We start from the raw sequence: 21,538 nt of genomic DNA on the forward strand, positions 1-21,538 counted from the left end.
TTCTAAAATGTCAAGTAATTTGAAACGGATGGAGTACTACTTTAATAATAAAGTTGAAAATAAAAAGCTTTAAATTTAAAGTTAAAGTTATTCGGTATTTAATATTTTTTTCAACTTAATTATCACTTTTAAGTTAAATATGTTTGGTAAAATATTTTTATAAAAGTTTTGATATGTTAGTAAATAAATTATCATATATTCACTATCATATCTATAGCTAAAAGATAATTATCCTAATAATAACAAACTTAAAAAAGATAATAACAACTAATAATAACAACTTAATTAAAAAATATAATCTATATCTATACTATATATAAAGAGAAGAGTTTAATTGTTATACATGATGTGTCAGTATATTATTGGACGCATGTGCAAAATAACTTTACACCGACGGTGCATATAAATTAAATTCTAAAGAGAATACATGAGTTTTGGTGTGAACTTTTCATAATATCAACAATACACTTGATTTTTTTTTAGTAGCAACAAATTTTTTTTATTAACAAACTCACCATAAGACACGTCTTTTTTTAGTAGCAAAAATCTTTTATTAACAAACTCGCCATAACATAAAACATATTTTTTTTTACATAACTTAGACAAAGACAGGCGCGGAACGCGCGTGCCTGACCCGTTAGTTATTATAAATTCTTTTATTAAAGTACCTTATATTGTGTTTTTTTCATTAAAAAAGACACTCATTATTTTAAGAATTTTATCAAAATTTGTTAGGCCTATTTCTCCTTAAAAGAAGTAGAGAAGTAAAAAATAAGTAAAGTCAAACGGGTATACCAAATCAAATTTCAAAATTCCAACTGTGTTCCACTCTCAACCTTTTTAAATCAAGTGGATTGTATACGATTTAAAATCTCTGATTTAAAAATTTTCCACTAGTGAATATCCAAATTGATTCAAATGTTGGGTTTTAAAGGGTTGTGCCAAACTTAATTGAATCCGCAAATTAGTTTCGTTTGTGGTGGAGAGTTGGTGTAAAGTGAATCACTCGGGTTGTGAGATGGTCATTATGTCCTCACTCAGAAACCTTTAGGTAATGAGTAGAATATTGTAATATCTCTGAAGCTTTTAAGCAGGGAGATTAGTTGTGTGAACCTACTCTTAAGCTTTGAAGTAAGGAGTTAGGATTGTGTTTGAAGTGTATCTTCACAATTGAGTTGCTACTGAGTTTACATCACGGGTTGTGTGATTGAGAGGAAGTGAGAGGGGTCTCATATCTAGGAGTTCCTAGGTAGAAGTTAGCACGGGTAGTGGTTAAGTGAGAAGTTGTAAACGGGGGAGTTTAGCTCTGAATTAACACTATTATAGTGGATTTCCTTCCTGGATTGGTATCCCCCAGATTAGGTGTGTTTACACTGAACTGTGTTAACAAATAACCTGTGTTATTTACGTTATGCACTTTATTTAACTTGTCTATTGTGTTCTGTACTGGTATAAGATGTTGTAGCATCTGTCACAGCATCTGTCCGCCAGCCTGCCAGAATTTCACACACACACACACACACACACACACACACACACACACATCTATATATATATATATATATTTTATAATAATATTATTTTTAATTAAAATTACAATATTAAAATCTTAAAGATTGTGTTTGTATACTAATGTGTAGAAACATTTCAAAAAGTGCAACGATCAAACATAAATCTCTCAAATGTTTGGTGTACAACAACAAAAGGGTGTCTCTGGTTTACAGTGACCACCAAAATGAAAGCCCTTATCTTTACATTGAAGGGAACACCCATATGTCTCTGTTGGACAAGTCCCCGTAGCAAAGCAAGTTCCTGAATTTGTCAAATCAGCTTCTGCTACAATCAATTAAACGTTATTTTAGAAATATCATCTAATATACAAGATATTGTCATTTCAAACCTATGATAGAAATTTTCAAAACAAAAATGCTTCTAAAACTCGCAACTTAAAACAGAAATATAAGAATTTAAATTACTGCAAAACATTTTATTTATAACACATCAAAATTTGGTGTACAACAACAAATGCTCGAGCCAATAAAACAATTGCCACCAAAATGTAGCCCCTTGTTCTACAATAAGCAGAGCAATATAATAAAACGACTTATTTAGACAACTCCTCGAAATAAAACAATTTTCTTGATTTGTGAATTCAACTTATGTTACATTCAATTAAAAGTTATTATAAATATTTTCTAATGTACAAGACATTGTCATTTCAAACATATGATGATATAATTCTTCTTAAAAAAATGTTTCTAAAAAAAAACTTATAATAATCTAAAACACTGTTATCAAATTCTACAATTACAAGATATTTCATTGACAACATAACAAAATTTAGTGAAAGAATTGATTTATTACCAACAAATATCATTGAAGCAAGACACATAACTGCAATTGTAAAACATAGAAGATTGATGTGGATTGCCATTATACTTTCATAGGTTGAGAATTAAGCTGTTAGAATAGGCTATTTATAGTCACAAGAGAAGTTAATGTGTATTGCTTTTTCCTTTAAGGTCAAAAAAACATAATTACGGTCAATAAAATTTATTATATAATAAAACGTTTGGTTGTATATACTCCCTCGATTTCTTTTTCTTTGTCGTTTTAGAAAAAAAACAATAAATTAAGAAAATATATTTTTGCACCTTATCTTCCTATTATATCCATATTTTAATTCATCAATAAATTCCATTTTTTTTGCACACACTTTCTCTTTCCAAAAAAAAACTGTAGTTTTTTTAAATATATAGCATTAATTAGTTTTATTGAAAAAGATAAGAGTATTTGATAATGTGTATAACAGACAAAATATAACCTTAAATTATTTAAACGGAAAACAATTTGAAACAATTTTTTTTTCCTAAAACGACAAAGAAAAAGGAACGGAGGGAGTATATATTAGTAAAAATAATTATATACACGGTCAACGAGATTTATGATTTTACTATATATGCTATATTTTATTTTTTGACCCTTTCATCAAAAAAATTTGAAATGATTTTAATCAAAAAATTTGGTCCGTACATTGAAGATAACTCATGTTTATTCTTCATTTGTTTAATTAATTTTTATAGTAATGTTCAGTACAATACAAAAAAAAATTTTGCAAACATTTTAAAATTTTAACAAGTAATTAATTAAATATGAATTTTCGTGTTTTCGACGATGAATATTTTATATTTAATTCATCTTTTATTTAAAATATTTAAATTTTTGTGGGAGGAATTCTATATGAAAATTTTGTTCTTCAGTGGACAGATGTGGGGCACGATGTCTACAAGAAAAAAAAAACACGAGTATAACTAGATCTAAAACTTGAGATCTTCAATTCTTTCACGTACTTGAAAACGTTCTGTTGAGTCTCTTTTTTTTTTTTTTTTTTGGTTTTCACCCTCTGGTTCTTAGGGGAAGGGGCCCCTAGTAGTCCAGAGTTCGGGGCATGTTCTGGCGTCAAGTGTTTTCAGTTCCCTCCCAAATGCAGTTGCGGGGGATCGAACCGTGGTCCTCCCTACCAAGTTTAGCGTCAATCACCACTGAACCAACTAACATTTGGTTGTGTTGAGTCTCTTTATATAGTGGAAAAATAATTCTATGGGCACAACCCCAAATAATTATTTCTTAGGGACACACATAAAATAGAAAAAATAAATGTTTAATAACTCAATCACATCATCTAGTATTAATTAATTACTTTATTTTTTATTTTAAAGCATGCATGTGTGCCCAACACCTATTATTTGGTGTTGTGACTAAGCAAGTGTTCCTATATATAGTGATGCAACTCTTGAGTCTTGAGGTATGCTTGAGTTTTGAGTTGCAAAAGATAAGATTTGTATTAAAACTAACTTTATCAAAAGATAATGTTTGTTTTAAATATTTCAAAGTTAGTTATGATTCCCAATCATATCTATAACAAACAAGCTTGATAACAAATCTTTTGATTACGGACAATCTTTAATTTCGTTTGTATGAGTTGTAACAGAAATGTGAGAGAAACATGCACAAGATAGACTTGTGTAAATCATTCAACCTGTAGTTGTGTCAAGATATTGCACTCAAGCTAGAACATCTTGAACTAGCAGATTTGTACTACATCAAAAAATTAAAGAAAATTTTGTCAAAAAAAAAATTAACTTCGAAAAAGTTATCTATTTTGACTAATTTTCTTTTCGAAAAAATACGTAGAAAATAAATTCTGAAGAAATAATTTTTTTTTAAAGAAATAAGAAGCCAAATGATTTTTTTTCCTGATGATTGTTTGTTTTTGCACAGGTCTTTGAGGGCCAGTCATTATCCAAAGCTGGCAAAGAAAATGGTTGGAAGGAATAAAAAAAAGCTACTTTTACATATGTTAAGGACAGAATTTGGAAGTGAAATAACTCTTTGAGGGGTCGTCATTATCCAAAGCCGACAAAGAAGTGATGATTAAATTGGTTTTACAAGCTATTTCGGCGTATGTTATGAGTATTTTTCTTATCGCATATACTATAGGCCTGAAAAAGATTCAAAAATTGATTTTTTTTTTTGTTTTGATTGGGGCGTTGGTTAAAACCGTAAAGGAATTCGATGGCTAGCTTGGGATTGTATGGCGTGTCCTAAATAAATTGAAGGTCAGGACTTTACAAATTTTCACATATGACTATGGTTGCTAAGCAAAGATGAACTTTAATAAACAAGCCACAGACATAGTGGCTAAAATTTACAAGATGAGGTAATTTTCCGATACTCTCTTTTTGATTCACATCTAATAATCCTAGTTTTGTTTGATGTAGCCTTTGATTAATTGTTTCAGACCGGATTTTTGGGCTGAACCAAGTCTAATGTCACATATATTGGTCTATATTGACAAACCCTTCATAACCTCACATGGTATGCATTATTCTAACATTTACTTACACCTCAAGTTTATACTGATTTGGATGTCAGAGTGTCTTCTGTAGATGATGATTTGGCAGATGCTAAGTAGGATTTTTTATGACGTGGAATTAACATATCATTTTCATTTAAAAATAAAAATAGAAAGTTAATAGGACAAAACTTATGCATAGTTCCTTAAGTGCAGTTTTTGCTGTACCCCAGTTAAAAAACAACACCTGTATAAGTATTCCACATCACCTCCTCTTATTCATAACTGCATTTTCTCTCTCTTTGATTCGTGCATTCCTTCCCTATTTTTTCTCTTCCTCTATTGTTTCGTGCATTCTTTTCAATCTTCTTCTCTCTTTTACGAAAAATCAAACTTCAAAATTCTGAGTATTTTGAAATTCTAGGTTTCAAGTACCCATTAAAAATTAGTACATTAAGGTTATTTTATTTTCCATTATCTTAACTCCACTCGTTTTTTTCTCTATGTTTAGTGTAAAAACGCTGCAAAATTGGGATTTGAGAACAATATGTTGCCACTTTCATTTCCAATTTTCCTCACAACACACATCAAACTTCAAAGCATTAGAGAGGCCAGCTTCCTTTAACAATCTATTTAATAACTGGGTTTTGAGAATGAGTTAAGAAGAAGATTTAAAAAAAAAAGTCGATCCTTTTTAAAATTCTGTAAAAATATTGTTTCATATATCTATGACTATGTGGTACCAACACTTTCGATCGAAGATGTGTTAGATTTTCAGCACGCGTCGGTGTTGGTATATGGCGGGTATCGACCCATGCCGATGTCTGACACTCACACGACACAAACACGTGTGCTTCCATACAATAAGTGAATTTTCTCAAATTAATATTAGCGTCGTGTTCCATGTCTGGTGTGTCTAATATAAAATAGCTACTTACTTAATATAAAAATAAAATAAAATAGCTACTTACTTTTAAATTATGTATTAGATAAGAGTTAGGTTGCTGCTACCTTACATCTCTCGGCATTAGTTACAGTATTTGATAAACTCCAGTTGATAAGCTCTAGCATCATCATGAGTTTGTACGCTCCCTCAATGACAGGAACTGCAGCATGTCAATCCTCTCATCTCTGTATCTATATAAATACTCTTGTAATCTTGAGACTGATTCAATTAAATAAAGTTTATTAAACCCTTTTAACCCGCATCAGAGACAAAACAAGCAATCCTAGACTCATAACCAAGACCAATACCTAACACTCACAAATAATATACAAGACCAACAAAATACATCTACATGACCTGTTTGAGGAAAGGCAACACAACAAAACAAAATAATAGGTTGCAAGTAATTGTCATAATCAATACCCACACCACAATGCTTACCATTAGAATTCAAACTGATGGGAGAATTATTGTCACTCCTTAATGGTTCACCGATATTGTTTGTAGCCAAATTTAAATTTTCCATGTTGGAGTACCTTCCTAAACTAAAAAACAATGGTCTGAAGCAATTTTTATGGGTACATGAACAAAAGAAGGTATGAAATTGATGGCCGCAATGCAATGAGTACAGAAACAGGGAGACTTTTTGCAGAAACAACAGAGGAAGAGAAAAAATAGGGAAGGAATGCACAAATCAAGAGAGAGAAAATGCTCTTATGAATAAGAGTAGGTGATGTAGAATACTTATACAGGTGTTGTTTTTTAATTGGGGAACAACAAAAACCGCACTTAAGGAACTGTGCATAAGTTTTGTCCTTATTATTATTATTATTATTATTATTATTATTATTATTATTATTATTATTATTATTATTATTATTATTATTATTCAATAATGAGTTTGATACAGTGTGAATAAAAAAGTCTATCTCTTTTATTAACATTACAAAGTGCTATTTATGATCATTTCTTCCTCCATTGTTTATTGAGCCACTTCCCCCACTACCTCACTTTGCTCATCATGGGATCATGGGAAAGTTGGTGGTTACTCCTTGCTCTACATGTGATCATGGGATAGTGGAGTAATACATTGCTGGTTTAGATGATCATGGGGATCATGGGGATCATGGGTATATGTTGCCTTGCATGTGATATGGAGCTCCTCATTCCTCATTCCCGCCATTTGTTTGATTCAAGTTCCTTTGGGTTGGATGTAATGGGTCTTTCACTATTGGACCTAGCCAAATATCTCTTGGGCTGTTGCCCAGTCCAGGGTACAACAAAAAGATATCCGGTTAAGGAGGAGTGTTGAGAATAATGCCTAACTATTTTTTTGAAGATTTTAGATTTAAATATATTTTATATTTATATTTAAAATTAAATTAATATTAGGGTTTAAGATTAATATTTTTGTTTTGAATATTTAGGAAGAATTTATAGGATTAGTTTGTTATTTAAAATATACGATTTGTTTTTTATGTAGCTCTGTATATAGAGTCTTATAGTTATGAATAATATATGAGAAAGAAAAACCCAAGGTTATCAAAATCGGACCGGCCGGTCGGACCGTGAACCTGGAGTGAAAGCGGTTCGGTTAGGTGCAAAAAACGGACAGCAAGCCGACCGGAAAAAAACCGTTCGACCGGTTACGAACCGGTTCAAACCGGCGAACCGGCCGCCGGGCGGTTCAGCAGTTTTAATTTTTTTTTTTTGAAAATTTGAAACACCAACTACGTCGTTTGCAGGTAAACTGGTCGGTCTGGATTTAATTTTTTAAACCGAGAATACAAATCATTTTTGTCTGTTTTTTCTTTTTTAATAAGAATTTTAATTTAACATCTCAAAAAAGTAAGAAAAAGCATAAACACAGGAAAGTGAAACTGAAATTAGATTAGGAGGAACATAACAAAAAAATAATAGATTAAGTTGTAATGGTTGTTCAGTATTGAAATAAATAATAGATGACAATTTATTTAGTTTGTTTTCAAGATGCAACAAAAGGAAGGGAAAAAGATATTAGATGGAAAAAATGCTATTTAGTTTGTTTTGAACAGGTGCAATAAAAAATGATATTTAGTTTGTTTTCAAGATGCAATAACATAATACTATGTCGTACCCTCAAGCATTTTCCAATAAAGTCATGATGCTTGTATCGAGAAATGTCTTGATAGATGAAAACAAAAAAGATGGGGAAGAAGAATGGAAGCAGAGACCGAGAAAGAGACATATTGTATAGATGAAAAATGAGAGTGAGAGAGTCTGTGGAAATATTAGAAAAGGAGGCAGCTGCATCACTTTGTGGTTATAATTAGGGTTTTTTTATGGATTGGGCTTTATAAAAGAAGAAGTCCAGAGTTATTTTTTATTTATTTAAAATATTAGTAACTACTTTTTTCCTTTATGAGTAATTGTTTATATAATTTTATTTATATATTAATTAAAATATATATTTAATTAAAAACGGTCCGACCCGGTTGAACCCCGGTCCGACCAATTGAACTTTGAACCGGTAAGCTCACCGGTTCGATGTCCGGTCCGGTTCTGAAACCTTGGAAAAAACATTAACAATATATTTTCTTCTCCGTTTATCATAAAAAAATATCCCACCAAATTTCGCAAATACTAAAAATACAAAAAAAATCATATCATTTCGCCACCATAGGTAAGTTACCTGGTGCAGTTGGTCTCATAGTTAATATCCTCCAGCTCCAACAGTCACTTCTTGTTAATACCGCACGTGAATTAGCAAAGGTTTAAAAGAACTACTTTTGGATGCTCAAAGAATCTTAGTATTATTTTATTGGAAAATGTTTGAGGGTACGACATATTTTGTAGTCACAATCGCACGACCATTAATTAACCATGGAGAATGAGTGAATAGTTTAATTGTGGCTATACCTCCAATGACATACTTAAAAAAAAAATTACTTTGGCACTTTTGTATGATTTAGAGTTTTATATATTTTTGTTAAATTAGTAAGTCGCTAAAAGTTTGAACTAATGAACTCTCGATTGATTCGGTTTTTGGTGTTTTTTTAAAAATGAAGTCGAACTAAACTAATCGGTTTGGTTCGGATACTTTAGTCGGTGTGTGTTTCGATCCGACCTTAAGTCCACATTGTCGAGAGGTTGTCCGCTTTAGGGTTAACTCATCACAATTTTGTCATTTGTAGAAAAGGCGCCTCAGTAGCTTGAAAGGTGTGAGTGTTATATATAAGCTACTGTTAGCCTCGATTACCAAGCGATGTGGTACTATTTTGGTGTATCCAGAACAGTTTACAATGTTTTTTTTCCGATGTATTCACTGCTATTACTGTTGGCCTCTATTACTGCTATCAAATGCTTGAAAATTTGAGGTTCAGCTTAAGTTTCCTAGATTTAATTGTATCAGGTCACGGTAGCAAACTTTAGGCAGTTTTGGTTTGATCAGATTAATTTGAGATGATTAAAGTTTTGTATTGGCTCGGTCCTTTGTTTATTTTCCAATTGCGACATAAATTGGGAGAGACATAATAATTTCTTCTCTGGTGATCCTAGAAGCATTTATTGGAGAAGTGAAATGGATTACACAAACATACACAAAACGAAACGGAGTTAGATCCTCTCGATCTCCATTTGTCTCAATTTCTTCTGATTTATCATTTCATCATTTGTTTGATTTTTTGTTTCTAGGTTTGGTTCAAGGTTTTAAGGAGTAAGCGATGGAGATCTCGTGTGGGTGTTAAATCTGATTTTTCTTTTTTTACAATTTAAATAATGTAATTTAATATTGTCAAAAAAAAATTAATGTAATTTAATTATTAATAAAATAAAAAAAAAATTCCAAAAAATTAATCTTTCTCAAAAAAAATTTAACAAACTATTTTTTTTCCTTTTAATTGGGATTGAGGTGTCAAAATATAAAAAAAAAAACTGATTAGTGAGGTGCAAGTAAAAAAATAAAAAATACACATGACAGCGCCACATCATCTTCTATTAAATCATCTTCTGTTAAATCCGTTTGACGATGAAGACTAAAAACATTGACTGGAAAAACTTTAAAGACTAAAAAAAGTGTAAAAACAAACTAATATACTCCATCAAATAAAATTATACAACTAGAACAAAAATAAATTGAAAATAATACAAAAAAAAAAAAAGAGCGCAAATGCACACAAGAGTACTTTCAAAATTATACAACTAAAATAAAAATAAATTGAAAATAAAATTCCAGTAAATAAATATATTAAATTAATAAAATAATATATGTAGTACAATGGAACTTTCTCTTATCTGGATTTCATCTCTCGACCTTCTTGTTTTTTTTTCCACCTTTGTTATTGTACATGTACACTTTGACGAGAAATATATATTACATTAAAATAACATTTTGGTATATATCTTCCCAAAAAAAAATTGACATATAAAAATACATTTTATAATAATATATAAATTAAAAGATGATTTAATTATTAGTTTTTGGTAGAAAAAGATGATTTAATTTGTACCAAAAAAAATGATTTTAGTAAAAGAGGATAAAATATGGTGTGGACACTATTATAGTCTATTGTAGACATTTGTGATCTAAAGGTGGAAATTGGTCTCCCACCATGGGAGACCTATCATCCTTCCCATGCTATTTCCCATATGCTAGAACTCGCCAAATGATAAAGAAATCAAAGTTTCAAAGAACTATTGCATTACTTGAATAAGCCATAAACAACAATAATTTTATTTTCTAGAAGTTAGAATTATTGTTAGCTAAAATTAAAAGTGGTCATATATCAATTAGCAGCAATTATGTTATTTGACATATATACAGCATCAAGTGAAGCTGCCACAAATGCAAATTTCTCAAAAGGTTTAACATTTATATAGTTTTTGAAGTTAAATCAATCAATAATTTAGTTTGGAATAAGACTAGATATAAGGTAGACAAATAATAATAATAATAATAATAATAATAATAATAAATATTTAAATATTATTATACAAAAATCCTGTTAAAAGCCTTTGACATATTGTCTTCAAAATGTATTGCTCTAAGCAACCATCCACTGCATTAAACCTTGCACCAACACTGATAGAGACTTGAATGTGAAAGTGGGCCTTGACTTTGGCCCAAGACTAAAGTGTGGAAAGGAATGATTAGATGGCATGAGAGCATGAAATGCATGAAGACTTATTCTACTATATAAAGAGTAGTGAACACAAGGAATAACTTAGTTAGAATTTCAGTGAGAATTAATGGGATCACTTTTAGTGATTTTGGGGCACTCAGTGCTTTGGGACTAGTAGACTCTCTCTACTAAATTGTTCATCTGTTTCAATCAATACAATTACATATTTCTCCATTTCAATCTTATTTTCATTATTTGAGATCTAGAGTTCCATCAATTGGTCCGACTTTCCGGATCCATACACACCATAAACAAGATGGATGACCGGATGGGAGTTTTGAAGACACCGATGCTTAACGTGACACCAACGCTGCAAGAGCTTACTCAGCAGATGCAACAACATGGCCAGCAAATGCAACAACAAAGTCTCGTGTTGAGTGAATTGATTAAGCGGATAGGTCCGAAGTCACCTCCGCGGATAGAAGAGATTCAAAAGGTGAATACAGAAATCGGCGATGATTCAATGACGCAGAAGTTACAGGTGAAGTATGCAGAGAAAACGATAGATTCTCGAATGTTGACGAATTCATCGGAACGACCATCAATCGTGAAAAATCACACGGTTGTAGTTGAAGGGATAGAAGAGATTACTGATGAGTCCAAGGACGAAGAAGTTGAAGTAGTGATTGAGGCATCCATTGATGATGGAGAAGAAGTTCGCTTCAAACAAATTGGCTCTGGATCTGAAACAATCGTTACTGCAACGGTGGAAAGGTTGCAAGTAGTGAACAGTAAAGTGATGGTGAAGACGATGAATGAGGTGTACAGAAGAAGAGAGCAAGTAGTTGCTCTTGAACCACCACCGGAGCCGCCGGACATCTCGGTCTCCGATCAACTTGTGGTGGCTCGCCCACGACGAGCACCGCCACCCAGGCCACCGGATTTACGCGAGTTCTTCGACGGGGAGAGATACACGGCGGAGAGCATGAGAAAGAAAGGGAAGGAGCAAACGGCCTTGGATGGGTTACCGTCAACAGCGCCGCATGCCTTCGCAACCACCACAGACCGGAGAGTGTTGGTGTCGCTGTCGTTAGAAAAATCCGACGAATATGGGGTTGCTAATAACACACACATATAGGGAGCTTGCTAATTTAGACCCACCTAAAAACATGAAGGTTTAAATTAGCAATGTGCACTTTTGGACCAAAAAATCATTCATATTTGTTATTTAAAACTAGTACCTAGAGTGATAGTTTTGTAACTTTCATAAAAAAATATTCCTTAATTTGCACCCACTTTGCTAATTTATGCCCACTTTATTTATAAACACTTTATGTTTGGATTGTATCAAATTGTTTTTTTTTTTTATTTCCTAGGTTGTTTATTTATGTTGCATATATTATTTATAATTAAGTGGGTGTAAATTAGCAAATGAGTGCACAATATTTAATAAAATTTACCTAACTAATCCTCAATTTTCTAGTGTTAAATAATTAAATTAAATGTCAAAGGTTTTTTGTCCAAAATAAAAAGATGTGCATTGCTAAATTAGAGCTGACCCATATATATAAACAGCCCCATATATATATAAAGCAATAAAGCAAAAAGTAGAGTATTTAGCAAAATTCAATACCTAGGAGTTTGCCTTTGATATATTGTCTTCAAAATGTATTGCTCTATCCATCCACTGCATCCTTGCACCAACACTTGCTTCTAATTTCCTGTGAATAGAATAAGTGTGTAACTACTTTTCAATTTCAACTTCAACCATGCAAAAAATACATTTTCAAACCAAAATGGGACATTGGAAAACCCTTCACCACCAATAATGATGCAAGATCAGGATTGCTACAGATGATTTAAGTTGAAACACCATATAACATTAGCTATATATATATATATAAAGCAATTGTAAAGTAAATAGCAGAGTACTTAGCAAAATTCAATACCTAGGAGTGTAAGAGTTATTTCCAAAATATATAAACTTGTTGTAATACTGTTTATAACTATTAATAATCAAAATTATATTAGTGTTATTGAATGTGTTCTAGTGGTTGAGCAATGAATGGGGCGACCTGCATGTGCATGGTTCGATTCCCACATTTTGCTGGTTTTTGCATGCATTTTATTTGTTGAATTGATTTGAATTGTTAAAATTCGAATTTTTAGCAAAACTGTAACTGCAAGAGATATGCATGCCAACACACTAGGAGAGCAGTTATGAATTTATTTCAAACTGAATACATCAATAACTGTTATGAAGGGAAGTTTGTTTTCCTCAAGTAATAGTCATTTTCTCTATAAATAGAGAAACATGGATACGTAAAAATATAATAACTTGTCAATTCCTCTCCCATTTACAATACTCTAAATCATCTTTCTTTTCATTAATGCATGAATGAATTGAAGGAATAATATTTCTGTAAACTATTATCATAGATATGCTTGTTATGTTAGTGCAAATCACTACAAGGTGATCAAAGTATCCTGCAGGGTATTCGCCGTATATCCCAATTGCATCCAATACACATTATTGGTGGGGGCGAATAGAACCTAAAGGTTAGTGTGAAAACACGCTTTGATTCTTTACGTGCATCCGCATCTTCTTTCACTACTAGAAATTCGCGAATTAGTGAGGGAATTTAGGGAGGGAAACAAATCCCTCACAAATTGCCACGGAATTTTTATTTTTAGTGATGGAAAGTCATGTTTTTTTTTTAAATCAAATTTCTTAATGTTAGTGACGGAATTTGTGACAATTTTTTTCCCTCATAAATATTCCGTCACAGAATCCGTCATAAAGGTGGAAAATTTGTACCATGGTTTATTCTTTCTCAAGTGATGGATGTTAATTTTATTAAAAAATTTGAATTATAAAGTTTGTGAGGGATTTTTTCCATCACAAACAAATCATTTTTTAATTATTTAAAATACATATATTTTATTAAACCCTTTCTCCATCAAAACATTTCGCAAACCCTTTCTCAGAATCGCAAACCCTTTCTCTCCACCATGGTTCGCAAAACTCTCTCAGAATCGCAGAATCCTTTCGCAAAACTCTCTCTCAGAATCGCAAAACCACCATCGTTTCACAATTGAAAAACTCCATCATCAAAAAAACACCATCGTTTCACAATCGCAAAACCACCATCGTTTCGCAAACCTCTCTCTGAATCGTTTCGCAAAACCAACGGAGCTAAATCGGAAGTCTAAATCTACGTCGGAGCTAAATTTTCGTTTCTAGGTTTTGCTTCACTCCTTCTTTTTCTTCGAAGCTTGTAAGTGAAAATCTCTCTCTCTCTCTCTCTCTCTCTCTCTCTCTCTCTCATTTCTATTTTTCTGGAATATAGTTCGATTAAGTGATTGTTGTGTTTGATTAAGTGATTTTTGCAAATGTGGTTTGATTAAGTGATTTTTCTGGAATATAGTTCGATTATGTGATTGTTGTGTTTGATTGTTGTGTTTGAAAATTATGAAGTCATTGTTTTGATTAAGTGATTTTTGCAAATGTGGTTTGAGATATTAGTAAAAACTCTTAAGTCAAAGTTGTTTGATTAAGTCATTGTTGTGTTTCATTAAGTGATATTTGATTAAGTGATTTTTGCAAATATGGTTGATTAAGTCATTGTTGTGTTTGATTAAGTAGGTATATCAGAGTTTCACTTTAATTTTCCAATACAAGTTTAAGTGATTTAGCTCAATTGGTTAATAAGCTTTAAGTCTGAATCGATCGGGTGTATACAAGTTCTAACCCTGGCTGAATCAATCTTTGTGTATTTCTAATAATCACATAAATGTTGCCTCTGACTCTTTAGTTCATAAATGTTGCCTCTGACTTAAGCAATTATTTCTCTCATTAGTAATTTTAGTCATGAAAATAGGCAATTAATTCAGGGCTCAACTTTCTCACTTCTTACAAATTGGAATAATAGGGTTCTGTATCATATCCAAAACAAGTCTTGATGGATCTGATGATTCTAGCATATTAACTAAAATATCGTTGTAAAGTGATTCAACTCCATCAGTCTTCTCACTTGTATCCAACTGCAAACTTGTTCCACCAATGGTACAACTTAATTTATCATTCATGTAGGATGTAACTGCATATTTAGACATCAGATATTTAAGCACCCTCATATTTATGAAGCATCAGTAAAATTTTTGACAAATGAAGCATTAGTAAATGATAGTGACTAAGAATTTTTTTAAAAAAATATGGGTGACAGAAGATAGAAGCATTGTACTAACAGTTACAATCAATGTCAACATTGAACCTTAACCGAATTGTAGGAGATGGTGTTTGAATTCACTGGTTAACAACACTAGAAATGTGTAGTATCTTCCCCAAGATAGAAAGGTGTTTGAATTCACTTCACTTTTGTTCAAGTGCTGCAGTATCTTCCCCAACAAATCTCCAACAAGGAGTTGGAACCTGCCTTCAGAATGATATCAACTTTGACATGAAGAGAATTTTGAAATAGACAAGTTACCATTTCTTTTACCTTTCCTATTATTATCTCATCAAATATTTGTGAATCCAATCTCCATGTAACAAAGCAAGGAATTTTACTATGCCTAGGATATTTCTTTTGAAACTGCATAATTAGAGGGAATTGGAAACATTCAAATGAATACTCTGAAAGATAAGATTTTTTATGGAAATTTTTTTGGCTGAAGTGATTAATATCTATAATGAGCAACACCAAACATATAAAGAAGATAAGGCCCCATTTGCTTTGTGGAATTTTCTTTTTTCTATTTTCATTTCCTAAAATTTGTTTTAATTTTACTTGCTAATAAGCTGTTAAGCTCTTTAAATGAGCAATTACATGCAATTTTGGGAAGCGGTAAAATTTGCCAAAAGAATTATCTTGGTATATAATTTCCAAAAATGCAACATAACAAGCATTTCATCTTTTGTTCATTACAATGGTTAATACCAACCTCCTTGCTAGCAAGTTAAAATGAACAAATAATTTAGAAAATAAAAAAAAGGTTTCAACAAAATAAAGATAGTAAAAGATACTACTGAAGTAACTTACTATATGTTACTGAAACTGATAGTCATTATCTTGACATCAGCAAGAAACAACATTTTTATAGGAACGTCCAGCTGTATAAGCGCAAACATCACTTACGAGAGAAACGTTAGAATTGGATATATGCAGAGGGCATTTGCATTATCCTGTAAACAACAACAATAAATGAACAAATTAATCAACATGTTACATGCTGAAAAAGGTTCAGCACAACACAACCATTTTCACTTTGTAGTGAAAGTGAGAAAAGAAAGATACAAAGCTTTCAATGCCAAGGAACAACAACGGACTTTCATTCAAACATAGCTTAGTGCATGCATGTAAGAAACAATAAAAATCATCACTTCAAACGCAAGGGGAAGAGAAACTCATGTATAATATGAGAGCAATTAGTTTGTATTGGTGTGAAGAACAAATATTTGAGTGTAACCCATATTTAAAAGTAACATTCTGGAACCACAACTGTTGCGGTTTTCAGTTTTTTCTTTGAATCAGCCAGTTTGCGATTTTAATTTGGATTGGTTTGGATTTGAGCGCACTTATTTGAAACACCACAGATCCTTGTAGGCATAAAGAAGCTCTTTGCATAAGCTGTTTGCAACACAGATCTAATTTATATTGCACCAGCTACTTGCATAATCTCAAAAGAAAAGGAAAAACAAGCTAGGCCAAACGGTACCTAGACTGTAACGAACAAATATTAGATGATGAGAATGAGAATACCAACCTGGCTGGTAGAGAAGACTGCGAGATAGAGTTTGTTTTGCTTTAAATTGAAAATAAAAAACAAATGAGTGATTACGGTGCTTAAAATCTAACAGATGTTGAAGTTTATGGTATTTGTTTTATTGTTTTGTTAATAAATTTTGCTAATTAGGAAGTGTTATCCTAATTAGAAGGTGTGTCCTAGCATTACTCTAGAAAAGTTATCAAACAGATTATGGCGAATGATATTGCAAAAGCTTAATTATCGGCCGAAACAGATTGAGAGGAAGAAGAAAATCCTAGCAATAGAGTTTACTTACCAATAAATGGGAAAGATGAAGACGTTTTAATCGGAATCAGAAGGAGAAGCCAAATTGCTAAACTGATTGCGAAGTCGGAGTTGGAGCGAAAAAGATCGAGTGTTGAGGTGCGAGACTGTAGAGGTGTATGTTGGTTCGCCGGCTCCTAGAACCCTACTGACGGCGAGATTTTATGATGGATGTGAGAGTGGAGGCGTATCGAGACACATATGGATTGGACTTTATTTTTGCTAAAATGATGAACTAAATTTAATTTGAACAAAATATTATTTTGAAAATTCTTCAAATTATTATCCAAACAATGGAATTCACCTCAAATCATTTGAATTCCCTCAAAACATTACTTTACCTCAAAAAATTCCAGGGATTTTGAATACTAGGCAATTCAATTGATTCAATTGAATTCCCTTGATTTTCAAATTTCATTGTTTGGATAAAGTGGTGAAATTCCATCAATTGTAAAATTATTTGTTTGGGTAATGTATTTGAATTTATTCCTTCACTTAATTTTATTTATCTTAATAAAATTGACCCTAAACCCAAAAAACGACTGAAAACCTAAAATGAACAGTAAACCTAAAAGCGACTGTGAACACAAAAAATCGGCAGAAATATCTAAAATCGACTAAAAACTCAAAAATCGACTATAAACTCTAAAATCGGTCGAAAACCCAAAAATCAGTCGAAAAAGGAAAAATCGACCGGAAAACCAAAATATCGGCCGAAAAACCTAAAATCGGATCGACTATAAACCCTAAAATCAACCGAAAGACCCAAAATCGACCGAAAACCCAAAACTTGACTATAAACCCAAAAATCGGCCGAAAACTGGGTTTATAGCCGATTTTAGGATTTTGGGTCGATTTTAGGTTTTCGGCCGAGTTTTTTGGGTTTAGGGACGATTTTAGATTTTTCGGCCGATTTTTTGGGTTTTCAGCCAATTTTAGGGTTTATAGTCGATTTTAAAGTTTTTGGCCGATTTTAGGTTTTTTTTTCGATTTTTTGAGTTTTCGGTCGATTTTAGATTTTTTGGCCGATTTTTGGGTTTTCAGCCGATTTTAGGGTTTATAGTAGCTTTTTGGAATTTTGGCCGATTTTAGGTTTTCGGCCGAGTTTTTTGGGTTTTCGACCAATTTTATTGTTTATAGTCGATTTTTGGGTTTTTGGCCGATTTTAGGCTTTTTCGACCGATTTTTTGTATTTTTGACCGATTTTAGCGTTTATCGTTGATTTTAGGTTTTTCGAATAACCTAATTGGATTATTCGAAAATAAGGCAATATAAAATGTACACGTTGATTTTTATTCTCATGTTAGGTTTATGTATGTTTTTGTTGTTTTTTTTTTCTTTCTCTCTTTTCATGGATAAATTTTTATTTTTTTTTAAATAACATTGATCATATTCACAAAGACAACATGTCTCTAAGAAAATAGAAAGAAAAAACTCTATGAGACATTCAAATGGAAGAATAAAGAAGACAAATCCAACAGTTACAAGAATTACAAGAAAGGCCGAGAAATCCAATCAGGTTATTCGAAAAGTCAATGGATCAGTGCATTCTAAGCTAGTTAATAAGTATAAAATGACATAAAAATATGTTTAATTTTTTTTTTTGTATAGATTACATTTATAAATATTTTTAACTAATATATATTTTTTAAAATATTTTAGTTTTTTCACAATATTTGCATCTTATAAGAAATTTTGTTTTTAAGGCAGTATTTTCTTTGACAACTCAAAATTTGGTCATATAATATATATATATATATATATATATATATATATATATATATATATATATATATATATATATATATATATATATATATATATATATATGGGGTTTTCTAAACCCTAGTTAGGTCTAAGTTAGCAAGGTGCACCTTTTCAATTGGACCAAAATACCCATTCTTTTTAATTAATTAACCAAAATACCCATCAATGGACGCGGATCCAGTGTCGTGCGCGTACCGAAGGACCATGGTTACAGACCGTTGATTTCCATCAGACAGCCAAGATCTGATCTCATCAAGACTGTCTGATCAATCCGACAGCCCAGATCATCCTGATCCATCAGATTCCAGCGTGTGCCCCACACTGGATTACACCCTGGAGCGAGAAAAATTTGCTTTTTAAAAGTAGGACACGTGTCACACAATGGTTGGCTGGACGTGATTTTTGTTCATTTAATACTTTGAACTCAATTATTTCGTTGTAAATTAATTTTTTATTTTTTATTTTTTATACCAAAATTCATAATTTTTTTTTCTACAAATAGAGACTTGGTTCGTTTGATTTGGACACCGAAAAAAAAATGCAATTTTTCACTACCTTAATCTCATTTTTTGTCTACTAAATACGTTACTTGTGTGTTGTAATTTAACACGCACCACTCAACCAACTCACTGAAACCATTATACCAGGAAAATAGTAGATAATATTCTGGAACTTTTGGTATATTTTATGAAATTTTTGGAGACCTGAAACTATTTTTAGTTAATTAAATGAGATAAAACGGTAATTAAAAACTAGTGTTTGCTTCTGAAACCATTTTACTAGTAGAATGGTTGCACATAGTTGTATTCTGAAACCATTTTACTGGTAGAATGGTTTCAATGAGTAATTTATTAATTGTGTTTGCTTCTGAAACCATTTATCTGGTACAATGGTTTCAGAGAGTTGTAATCTGAAACCATTTTGCTTGTAGAATGGTTTCAGTAAGTTGATTATTAGTTATTTGCTTCTGAAACCATTTAGCTTGTAGAATGGTTGCACATAGTTGTATTCTGAAACCATTTTACTGGTAGAATGGTTTCAGTGAGTAATTTATTAATTGTGTTTGCTTCTGAAACCATTTATCTGGTACAATGGTTTCAGAGAGTTGTAATCTGAAACCATTTTGCTGGTAGAATGGTTTCAGTGAGTTGATGTAAGGTAGTGAAAAATGAGATTAAGGTAGTGAAAAATTGAGTTTTTTTTTCTGTGTCCAAATCAAACGAACCAAGTCTCTATTTGTAGAGAAAAAAAAATTATGAATTTTGGTATAAAAAAAAAATAAAAAATTAATTTACAACGAAATAATTGAGTTCAAAGTATTAAATGGAAAAAAATCACGTCCAGCCGATCAGACAGCGACACGTGTCCTGCTTTTAAAAAGTAGATTCTTCTCTCTCCAGGGTGTAATCCAGTGTGATGCACGCGCTGGAATCTGATGGATTCGGATGATCTGGGCTGTCTGATTGATCAGACAGTCTTGATGAGATCAGATCTTGGCTGTCTGATGGAAATCAACGGTTTGTAACCATGGTCCTGCGGTACGCGCACGACGCTGGATCCGCGTCCATTGATGGTAATTTGGTTAATTAATTAAAAAGAATGAGTATTTTTGTCCAACTGAAAAGGTGCACCTTGCTAACTTAGACCCAACTGGGTCTAAGTTAGCAGCCCCCTATATATATATATATATATATATATATATATATATATATATATATATATATATATATATATATATATATATATATATATATATATATATATATATATATATATATGAGTTAAGTAAGTTTTTGGTCCCTATAAATATATCAAATTTCTCTTTTAGTCGCCGTAAAAAATTTCAATAAGTTTTGGTCTCCCAAAATATGTGACGTCTCTACTTTTAGTCCATTCTTTTAATTAACCCATGTATCTTCACATTTTTTAATGTGTTTTTGTATTCATGTTCATAATATTATAAGAATCTCTCCCGCAAAAAATTATATTTTTTAACAAAAGATGAATTAAATCTTAATTTTTAAGCGCAAAAAATATATAAATTCATACTTATAATTCATCCCTCTTTAAAAAAAAGGGTTAATAGGTGTTTATCCCATGTAATGTTAGCGGATTTAATTTGAATTTGATACAATGTATCCCTTTGTTAATCATAACTGTTGCTTGAAATTAACATCGAAGAAAACTTTCTACTCATCAAATAACATGAGTTTCTCTATAAATAATTACATTATATAAACAGAAGTGATACACGAAAATTATATTTTCATGAGTCAAAACTCTAGAAATATCTGCCTTAAAATCCATGCATCTAACTTTTTTTTAAAGTTAAAATATTTCTTTTTTCAATGCAATTTTTCTACTTTTAGGTTGGTTAACAAGTGCTCTTAGGATAAATGTTAGCAAAATTATTTATTCTTTTCTCTAGTGCACAAGAGTAATGGAAAGAACTTTATTTTGTAAACTACCATTGATCGATATGTTTGATATGAGTGTACAATTCATGTCAACATTTTCAAAATACCTTGAAGGAAGTTCGTTAGTTAGACCATTTGCATCCAATTTGCATAGTTTAATGGGATTAAATCGAACCTAAAATTTAGTATAATACACACTTTAAAATTTATGGGCAACATAAATTCATCATACTCATCTTCATTTCTTATTGTTCAAGTTATTTGCATCAATTCTCCAACTCAATATCTAACATTAATTAGGTGGTTTAATCATCTATGAATAAATCGAATCTTAATATGTCCTTTGAATACATATTCCCTTGTCTAAAGGGAAGTTCCTGAA

The 21,538-nt window shown here is 31.5% G+C and overlaps 2 long non-coding RNA genes across 3 annotated transcripts; both read right to left on the reverse strand.

The window, feature by feature from the left end:
- Nucleotides 1-1,663: 1,663 nt before the first annotated feature.
- On the reverse strand, nt 1,664-6,676 carry LOC123913055. Its single transcript, XR_006811551.1, has 3 exons — nt 6,243-6,676; nt 5,827-5,992; nt 1,664-1,833 (listed from the first exon to the last, which is right to left on the reverse strand). It is a non-coding gene; the product is annotated as an uncharacterized LOC123913055 (long non-coding RNA).
- Nucleotides 6,677-10,733: 4,057 nt separating this feature from the next.
- On the reverse strand, nt 10,734-17,178 carry LOC123913051. 2 transcript variants are annotated; one of them, XR_006811548.1, is made up of 5 exons: nt 16,965-17,178; nt 15,943-16,085; nt 15,403-15,495; nt 12,534-12,621; nt 10,734-12,061 (listed from the first exon to the last, which is right to left on the reverse strand). It is a non-coding gene; the product is annotated as an uncharacterized LOC123913051 (long non-coding RNA). The 2 variants fall into 2 exon arrangements; XR_006811547.1 differs by lacking the exons at nt 10,734-12,061; nt 12,534-12,621 and having other exon boundaries at nt 15,162-15,495.
- Between the last annotated feature and the right edge of the window lie 4,360 nt (nt 17,179-21,538).

This window comes from Trifolium pratense, linkage group LG3, assembly GCF_020283565.1.
Source record: "Trifolium pratense cultivar HEN17-A07 linkage group LG3, ARS_RC_1.1, whole genome shotgun sequence".
Classification (NCBI taxonomy): domain Eukaryota; kingdom Viridiplantae; phylum Streptophyta; class Magnoliopsida; order Fabales; family Fabaceae; genus Trifolium; species Trifolium pratense.